General features: G+C 37.8%; 1 long non-coding RNA gene across 2 annotated transcripts; it reads right to left on the bottom strand.

Annotated features, from left to right (window-relative positions):
• Positions 1-7,950: 7,950 nt before the first annotated feature.
• On the bottom strand, positions 7,951-10,230 carry LOC139985220 (uncharacterized). Of its 2 annotated transcripts, XR_011799355.1 has the most exons (4): positions 9,823-10,230; positions 8,725-8,804; positions 8,450-8,540; positions 7,951-8,165 (listed from the first exon to the last, which is right to left on the bottom strand). It is a non-coding gene; the product is annotated as an uncharacterized lncRNA (long non-coding RNA). The 2 variants fall into 2 exon arrangements; XR_011799354.1 differs by having other exon boundaries at positions 8,725-10,230.
• Positions 10,231-10,508: the final 278 nt, after the last annotated feature.

Here is a 10,508-nt window from a genome sequence, read left to right as displayed (position 1 = left end):
TCGAATAAGATAAAGATTTGAGATTGAATGATATAGATGTTCGTGTGGTACTCATAGTGGGAATGTTTCTCTTTGACCATGCATATTTTGAAGTTTGTCATTTGTTTGGTATCCTCATGTGTAACATGTTTCATGCATTACGAGTACGTGTCCAAGCTATTCCACCCACTAAATGTATGCTGTACTGGCCACAAATATGCCAGATATTCAGATATGGTCACTTTTGGTCAAAATTGGTTTATTTTGACCCTGGGGGACTATACCTCCCTGAGACATTTATTCACAATATGTGTTCATGTAGAATGACTGAAAACAGCTTGGAAAGTAAAGACCTCCTAGAAAGTACTTTTGAAAACTAGCAATTTTAGCATGCTATAATGTGTGGCCAGTAAAGACTTGTGTTTGGCCACAGTGTAATCTACCTACCAATGCACGAAAGTCCTTTACATGTTTTAGATATCATAGGTGAGTGACACACTTGACAGTGATTAACATCAATCCACTGCTCTACCAGTTGATGATGTTGCTCCTAAAAGAAATAAAAAAAACCTGTTCATGAAAAATGTACGTCTGCTTAATGATAGGCACCATGCAGGTATCAGTATATGCTGGCTCAAACAACTTAAAAATTCTGAGAATCTCATTTGCCATCTGCTTTGTGTTCCATGATTTAGACCTTTGGTTGAAACAGCATTGTTCACAAGTTAAATAATGCAATCTATAATGACTCATGATGACCTTTAACGGCTTTAACTTCTGAACGCCCAAGAATGTCTGCCATTCAAGTTTCGTCCAAATCAACTTTGTCCAAACAGACTCATTATTACTTAAATATATTTTCTTCAACACAATTTTCAAATATCTCTGATATCATCGAAATATAAATATCACAATATAGTCAAATTATATGAAGAAACGTTTATCAGTACTTCGTTTCCTGTTTGGCGTACCTGGGAATATTAATTTTCATTATGCTTCTTTTTTTTTCCAGTGACAAATGTTTTCAAGATAATATTATAGCCCAAAATTGTTTTACAGCATTAAAGTTTTTAATTACAAGAGAATATAACTAGGAGACAGCTGAAAAAGATTTTACTTTAGTGTTATGAAAAGGTCAGTTGCAAATCAGGCAAATAATTAACACTGTTTATTATTTTGTAACTTTCATTTAGTAGCCACACAGGATACTAACTGTACAAAGTTCTTGTGGATTTGAATAATTTCAAACTACTGACTGAAATTGACCTTTGAAATATATCTGGAGATAATTGTATGAAGGAATTTTGGAACTGTTGACAGACATTTGCAGCACCATGTTGAAACACTGGCTACTTACCATACAGTTCATTGGCTTGAAAGAGAATATTTTGGCTACTTGGGATACATGGATGATTTCTGCACAACAAAATTAGTGTATTGAGAGGTTTTCATGACTTCATTGTAATAGGCTTTTGCTTGTTAGTAACCAGAACTAGTTGTACAATAGAAATGGCCCAAAGCACCATTCTTGATACAATAACATTATGGCATGATAAACACAGGTCAGTATACTGTACGTGGCTATACACACCTCCAACAAAAACAATAGGTGTCTTGTACTCAATGTGATGCATCCACACACCAAGTATTAGAGGTATCCACGATTTTCAGTTTCACCTCACTAAGTGTTGAACAATTTCAAACATATCGCACAATCAGAAATAAGCACATAGGTCCACTGTCATGTATCAGAGAATTCAAAATATAAAAATGTACTGATGAGTGAAATGCTAAAACTTGTCAGTTACCTCATGTCGGGGGTATCTCCAAGGGAGAGACTTTACACCATAATCGTAACGGATTTCTTCAGCCGGAGCTATATCTCTAGAGGCAAAAATACACAAGTATATAAGAACATGTACCTTCCAGCAGATTCATTTCAGCATTGCATTTCTTTGCATCATTTGCATACTTTGCAAGATGTTTAGCATCTGTGCCATCAACGCTGAAAAGATAGAAAGAAGGTACAAAATACTCAATGGACCTTCAGTCACACTGTACGTGATTATCCGACATTATAAAGTGGATTTCAAAGCATATCAGACTTTAAGAATTTATAACATTCTATACAATGAAACACAAAAAACCTGTAACATTTTAAAATCTATTGTTGCTTGTCATCAGAATTATAGCAAAGAAACAAAGTAAGATATCATTTCTTCGAAAATTTCCAATTACATTCACATTTTATCGCATGGCCCCGAAGGTTGTAGTGGATCGTCGTCTTTGGGGGCTATATATTGTTCGGTACAACCATTGGAGAATGGTTGCCATGGAAACGCTAGAGCTGATGAAGTATAGAAACAACCTATGTTTTTCTAATGTAGTTATCCTGGGCAATGAAGAGACGGTTATGTGTGAAACTGTATGTGGGTGGGCGTGTTCATGTGGCCTGTCTAATTGTCTAAATGATCATGGATCATATCTTGAATAATATGTAAGTACTTCATTTTAAACTTGGGACAACCTCATGACAGATATGTCCAAGATCTTGAGAGTACACTGTCTTGAAAACAATTTAAGCAACTTAACTTCACAGTTCCAAGGAACCTTATTTGGCAATGAAACATCCAAAATATAAAGTTTAGGAAAACTGTAATTTTTTGGCCAAAGTACAAATCGCTAAACCAATTGTAATCAAACTTTTGTGTGTGATACAGGTACAAAAAATATGCTTACATATTTTTTTTTTCTCCAAATATCCTTTGCAGACCATTGCTCAGAGTGGCATTTCCAACATATCAGTTTGGGGTAGGCGTCTCTCTAGCAATGTGACCTGAACTTGGGTTTCAATTGGTACAGTGCAAACTTTTCTAATAACCATTGCTGAGGCCCAAATATCCTTGGCAACCTATGTTATGTCACATTCTCAGTTGGTTTCTTACACTCAATGTGATCTACAGAACTTTGGAATAGTATACTTACATATATAACATTCTTGGGTTCCAAGGTGCTCAATCTGTTCTGGTCACTTATTTGCTTCATTAATTCTTGAAAAATCAAGTAAGTTAAATTAGTGGGGAAACAAATTCATCCTTACCACATTTTCTTCCTCTCATAAGAGAAATACAACGGGTAAGTTGCTACATTCCCTGAATGCAATGCTTCTTCTTCTTCACTTGTAAGGATCCTTCTGCACTCAATGAGAAAATCTGCCTTTGAAATTAGTTTGCAGTCAGGTGTCCTTGCTACTTGAGGACTTTTCCACGAGCAAACTTCTTCCTTTTCAAGGAATTACTGTATCCATTTCGTATTGACCAACAGATAATATGTACTTATTATTTTTAAGCAATAACAGTTATATCATCATGTATCATCCGGTCCACAACTTTTCTCAGCTGGTCATGAATTGTATACTTCAAGGGAGCAAACTTCTTCCTTCACATGCTGGCTGCCTTTTAAGGACTGGTCCCTCTGCAAGCAGTGTTTCTTGTGTATCCACAAAGATAGACTGCCAAAGTTCCCCAGACAGTCACTGCATGGAACTTAATCTTCAATGGCCTTTCATTTACCATTTACTGGCCTTTTCTAAAAATCCCTAAAAAGACTTCCTTGTTGTGCGTGGTTGCCATTATGTCGTAGTTTAGACCAAAGGCAAAGCATGTTAAGCACTGTTGTCACTTTCTTCCATTGCCATAACTTCAGCGACCGAATTTTCAGAGCTATGTTGGTTTGTTTTGCACAGCAGTATAGACAGTAACTTTACTTGTTCCAAACTCATTTATGGGTAGATCTGCTGCTACAAGATGACACGTACGCAGTCTGATATTTGCTCTTATCGAATTGGGGTTCCACATCTTCAGCTTCATCTGAACTCTGGCCTGTAGTCACTTCATCTGCGATAATTGCAGAAGTTTTCTTTGTAGTGTTGATCCAATCCACATCTTCCACTTGGTTAATGCAGAAATCAGAGGAATCATCATCTACAACTGCTGCACGCAGTGTAATCAATATTACAGTATGTGAAATTGTAGCATGAGCAGTTTTATGCACTTGATATTGACAGTCTTTTAATCTGCAGTACATACTATATGCAATTACTGTTTTGAAAACATGAAATCGGACATTATTCCCAAGTTTTGGCCTATAAAAACATGTTTTCAAAGTGTACTGCACGTTATTCACTCGGGCAGTAACACAAGTGCATAAAAAATGCAAATACATAGAACATACGTATCAGGAATATTGAATCCTTCAACGTAAGGATATCTTCTTGTGCAACTTTCATCAGGCAACAATTGTCACAGCATGAATCTACAGTACCGCCCATATTATATCGGCCGTGGCAAAATATAAGGAGTCTATCGTAATATCGTTTCCATTACGCCTATACCAAATACCTAACGTAATATTGGGCGTCGCATCGTGGTCGTAATATCGTGATACTGTGTTTATCATTTCACTGGCACTTTATACCATCGTAATGTTATCGTTTTAGCGTGAATTACGTTGCAGAACGATCGATCATTTCATCGTGATTTGAAAGAATTGGGGAAGGCTTCTTTCCGAAGTAAATGAAATCATCAACACCGACGCTATGTGCGATTCATTGCAAATTGTGATCAAAAAGTTTGGTGTGTCAATCGACATACAAGTTTCATAATCGCAAAACTAGTACGATAGGCCTAATGAAGAAACTGTACTCGTCCATACTCCTTCATACAGACTCCTTTAAAAACACAGCGATCGCAAAATATTCTCTATTCAGTAAGTAAGTCAAACTTTATTGCTCCATACAATCGGAAATTTCGATACTCGCACAATATAAGAAATACAAAATATGTATAAAACTATATTCATATTACAATTAATAACTAAAGAAGGTAAGATCAACTTACACAATGAAAGGACAAAAAGCCTACCCCATCCAAGGACTAGGCAACCACCTAACGACTGAAATTGCTGTTGTAAAGTTTTATTGCACGAGGGATAAATGAATTGCGGTGCCGGTTAGTCTTAAGTTGAGGAAGTCTTAGTCTACCAATGCCCCTATCTATTGATCTGTCATGGAGTTGATCATGAAATGGGTGACTACAGTCGTCCCAAACGGAGTTGAGCTTGAACTGTAGGAGAACACTTGAACACTGGAAGACAAAATCAACAGCAGACTGAGACCCCCCTACTAATATTTCAGCTTTTTAATGATGTTGTCAACACGATCCCTTTCTGTCTTATTAACGTTACCACCCCAACAAATAAGGCAGTCTCTCCAAACCACAGATGTTACCATTATAGAACATATCGAAAATTTCCGTACGCACATTGAAAAGTCACATTTTTATAATCTCGAATTCAACTTTGTAACTAGGACGTCAACATGATCCGTCCAAGTCAATTTATTGTTGAAAAGCACTCCCAAATATTTATAGATACACACACGTTCTATCTCATTCTCTTTAATATTTGCAGGCGGTGGTGGAATAACATGTTTAAAGTTGATCACCATTTCTTTTGTTTTAGAGACATTTAATTGTAATAAGTTAGAGTCACAGTAGTCCACGAATGATTGCATTTCGCGGAGGTATGCCCTATCATCATTTCCATGAATGAGTCTCCAGCCATGGCGGTATCATCGGCAAACTTGATGAGAGGGCACGTCTCCGACAGAGATCTGCAATCAGATGTGTATAATGAGAAAAGAAAAGGAGCTAGGACAGTCCCTTGAGGGGCCCCTGTATTGGACATAATAGTATCTGAACGGCAGGTGGGACTAAGTTTCACAAACTATGTAAGGTTGGTAACATACGTCATAATCCATTTAATTAAACCATCGGGGATGTCCATTTTTAAGAGTTTAGATACTAAATTATGGGGTTGAATAGTATTAAAGGCAGAGGAAAAATCGAAAAACATGACCCGTGCAGAATTACCAGAGTGTTCTAAGTGAGAGTATAGCCTGTCAAGGATGGCATCTTGACAGCTGCGACCAGAATTGTATGCAAACTGATTTTTTAGGAATAGGTATAACACATCATTGTTTCCACAAAGAAGGAATATGTCCAAACTTAAAAGACCGATTGTATATAATAGTGAAAATATTAGCCAGCTCTATTGCACAATGTTTTAATACCCGTGATGTGAGATGTTCAGGCCCGGCAGCCTTTGATGTATGTAACTTAGAAAACTGACGACGTACGTCGTTCTCAGTCACCACTAGGTTGCAGTTAAAATCAGTAAGCAGTCCTTGCAGATTAATATGCTCGGTAGAAAAATCATGATTGTCAAAACGGTTATAAAAATAATTCAGTTCATTTGCATAATCGACTGTAGCAACAGGTAGTTGGCAAGAGTTAGTTTTATTTGTGTATCCGCTCATCAGGCGCTTCCCTTCCCAGACACGCTCCATGTTGTTGTCAGTGAAATATCCTTTAAGTTTAAATTGCACTTGCTTTAATCCTTCCCGATCTCCTTTCCCAAAAATTCCTTTCTTCTTATTAATGACATCTTTGACTCTTTTTGTGATTCATGGCTTATTGTTAGGAACGATTTTAATCTTCTTTGTAGGAATAGTTCTGTCAACACAAAAGTTAATATAGTCGCTTCTTATATATGGTAGTTCATCTGTCTCTGCTGGCCCCCACGAACATATCCCAATCTGTACAATGTAGTTTAGCTCGGAGATGATCCAAAGCATCATCATTCCACTGTTGAATGGTAAGTATAGAGGGCGTTTGTCTCTGTACAATAGGTCTGTACTTCGGCACAAGGTTGTGATCGGCTTTTCGAAGTGTTGGTAACTGAATAGAGAGGTACGGTATGCATCTTTAACGTTTGAGTAGAGTAGGTCTAGGGTAGCGGGCATCCCGGGTTGTACACTTGACATGCTGATAATAGTACATACTGCTCTTCTTTAGACTACAATGATTAAAGTCTCCATTAGTAATAGTACGAGCATCCGAAGCCTCAAACTCGTGGATGACATCACACAGTTCCAATGCAGCCAATTTAGATACGTTGCGATTAGGTACATACACGGCTTGAACAATCACATGTCAAAACTGCCTTGGCAAGTAGTAGGGACGTACGCAAAATTTCTGAAGATAATAAGTAAGAAAATGAATGAAAATAGTAACTTTCATAGCAAAAGCTGCAAAACTGATGAAGATAACAACTTTGATGGAAATACAAATACACATAAAAAAGAGTATAAAACATGAGAATGCAAGTAAATTGTGATATATGTGCATAAGATGTCAAAATTAAAGACCTGTTAAATACAGTTAAGGACTTTCCAATCCCACTTTTCCACAATCTATGCTTTTTCTACACAATTTCCACACTGCAGCTTTCTCTTGAGGGTAGACAGGACAAATTCGAAATAATGCCTCTTTCAAAGCAGAGAACTTGAGTGGGTGAAGTGGTGGTCTTCCTCTTCGTCCAATGATGTTTCCTGACAAGCGTTCTTCGTCAGACAAAAATAAAATCTGCCCATTTCCGGGCAACGGAATTTGGTGCACCATTCAGTGGAGGCAGATTGGTAATAATCTCTTCTTTCACCACAAAATGCAATCCATCACCCTCCCCTTCAACTCTTAAAACTTCCACATTATCTGCAACAACACCAGGTGAAGGTGTTGAAGAACAAAAAGACGTTACAGGTTTTACAGAGTTCCTTCTTAAACGCTTCACTACAACCAAACTTTCTTGAAGTATGCACTTGTGCAATTGTATGCATGTTGGAGAACATAAGGCATTAAACATTTAATTCAAATCAACTGCGCAGTCAAAATCTGATGACGAACCCTCACCTAACACAGGCTTACCCGTCCCTTCGACCTCCACATCAGACCCCAAAACAGGCTCACCCCCACCTCCACAAAAGACCCCTCTCGCCTTCTTCTAAAACAGGCTCACCCTCCACCTCCACACCAGACCCCTAGCCTACTAACACAGGCTCACCCCTGTCCCAACTGTACCATCTACAGAAGACCACTATTGTCAAGCGCAGTGGTCTCCCAGAAATCTGAGGCAAGGGTGGATTTCTTTCCATTCTTTTTGAGTTTCTCCACAATCCTCTTGAATTCATTGTCAACGCCTACTAAATCCACATCATACACGAACTCCCGCTGCAAAGGACTCGGAACCCTCCAGATGGTACCACCGCCAACCGCGAGAATGGAAGCTTCCTGATCAAAAGAGAAATACATTTAATAAAAACATTAACCCTTAGGAAGTCCCAGGATTTCTAAAATGTCAATAAAATTTCCAAAACTTTGTTTTCCAAATTTCAGGCAAAACCAAGTGGTCTGCATGTTTTGTCTTTGATTTTTTTTATTTGTTATTATCATTCTCTATAGCAACAATTTTTTTTATTCAAAAATTTATTTCAAGAAGTCAAACAATTTTTGGGAGAATTGCACATCCAATCCATCGTGAAAGGGTAGACATCTTAATTTCTTTTGGAACACACCTTTTTTAACCAAAACTGTCTTCTGCTGGGTTGATCTTTCCACGCCACCTTTCTTTTTCTTTGGCTGTTGTCCATTTGCCTCAACAGGGTCCTTCAAAACAAAACAGAAACACAATATCAGCAAGATTGCAAGGTATTAATTTATTACTGAACTAAATGTTCTGAGCTAAATCAATGGGAGCTAGACTTCTTTTTGGTAGTAGGTTTACTCCCCCGCATTTTACAATGGAGTGGACTGAAGCAAGTGTAGTGCCTCTCAGTAACTTTTTTCTCACCTTTCTCTTAGTTCCTTTTCTCTTCTGTCCACCTCTTTCTCTTTCACAGCATTGGGAAGATTCGAAGGAGAATTGCAATTCTATAAATAAAAAAGAAATGAAATTGACAAATATTATAGAATTGGACATTAAAGTCACTAGACCCCTTGCAAAACGGGGCAGGATGATAAGACTTGTAGAGGGTGCTCGAAACCATTCCTGTTTTTGGCAGTCATAGTGTACAGACAGAAGGCAAGATTCAGTAAGGAATAAACCTTTCACTTCAGAAAAATAATTCGCATGCTGATCGAAGCTAAAGTTTGTTTTATTTCTATTCAAAAGCGATTTTACAGGCAATTCTATTACCTGCTTGCTCCCAAAACGTCCGTGTAGCTGTCCGAAAATGCGGACGGAATGAACTAACAGTACAGGGATGTAGTTCTGCTACGAACAAAGTGAAAGTTGGTAGGCCTACGTGCACAACTTTCCTGCGAAGAAATGTATTCAAGAAACAAGGGGTCGCATAAGCTGTGCGATTCCAGCAATTTTACTTCAAATCCCGCATGTCCAAAGTTGCCAAGACGGGATTTCCCGCAATATATTTCAGGTTAACAAAGCTACGCGCTGTGATTTTTTTATATTTTATTAGCCTATTAGTTTTCCTTTTGCAAACCGATGGTTTAGCTACACTTTTCCATTGACTAAGTGTCGTGTTACTGTTGGGCTCACATGTGGTTGAAGATATCCGCACCAATGAACGTATTTCATGATATTTTAGTTTCAGCTAACTGCGTAACAATTTTAGGACGCTACCCAGACAGATCTGACGCAGGTCAATCTCGACCGAACACCACTGCACAACGTCCGCACTTAGGCCTACTGAGAATTCTATTTGAAACGTAAACATTTTCCACTTATTTTAAACAACTGCTTACATCAACTTTATTCAGATCACAATCTATCAAATTGAAAGAAAAGTAGGCCTATGCCAAATTTGGCTTATTAAACACATAAACTTTCCAATCTGGCCCGTACTATTATTCTATGATGGGAAGAAAGAATCAAGTTACAAATATCATATAAAGATACAACAATATTCTCCAAATGATTAAATCTTACCTTGCGCAAGTGATGCTTAAGTTCATGCCAAACCAGCTCAATTGGATTTAGGTCAGGTGATTCTGCAGATGTCCTCCACCAATGAACATTCTTTTGCTTTAGATGTTCTTTCACTGTACTACTAGTGTGTTTAGGATCATTATCCTGCTGAAATCGACAATATTCACCATTTGGGAATGCTCAATCAATAAATGGCAATAACCCTTTGTCAATAATATCGTTATAAAAGTCTGATATTATAGTGCTATCAAAAATCATTTAATCTGTTGTTCATCGCTTCGAAATACCCGCCCAAACATGAACTTTCACTGGATGCTTTGCAATTGGTTTACATTTTCTGCGAATGCTGGCAGCATAGATGTCATTTGTTTCAGCCAGCTTTGGCTTCCAAAAAACCATCTTGGTATGGCTTTCCATTACAGCTTCCAGCTTCTTAGTTGTCTTAAACTTTTTTTATAATCTACTTTACAGATGGAAGAGAAATTAAAATTCCCTCATCTACGAGGAGTTCATGCATAGCATTCGTCGACAAAGAATGGTTCAGGGCGTAAACAAGAATTCTGGTACGAACAGTCATGTCAATCTTAGCCATTTCTACGCTAATCGGTATCCAAAAGCAACAGTCAAATCCCTCTACCATTTATGAAAAGCATCCACGATTCCCAGCGTTAGATATGATGTGAAAG

The sequence above is a fragment of the Apostichopus japonicus genome, chromosome 17, assembly GCF_037975245.1.
Source record: "Apostichopus japonicus isolate 1M-3 chromosome 17, ASM3797524v1, whole genome shotgun sequence".
Lineage (NCBI taxonomy): Eukaryota > Metazoa > Echinodermata > Holothuroidea > Aspidochirotida > Stichopodidae > Apostichopus > Apostichopus japonicus.
Note: the sequence above shows the minus strand (reverse complement) of the source record. Positions and strands in the feature narration are given on the sequence as shown.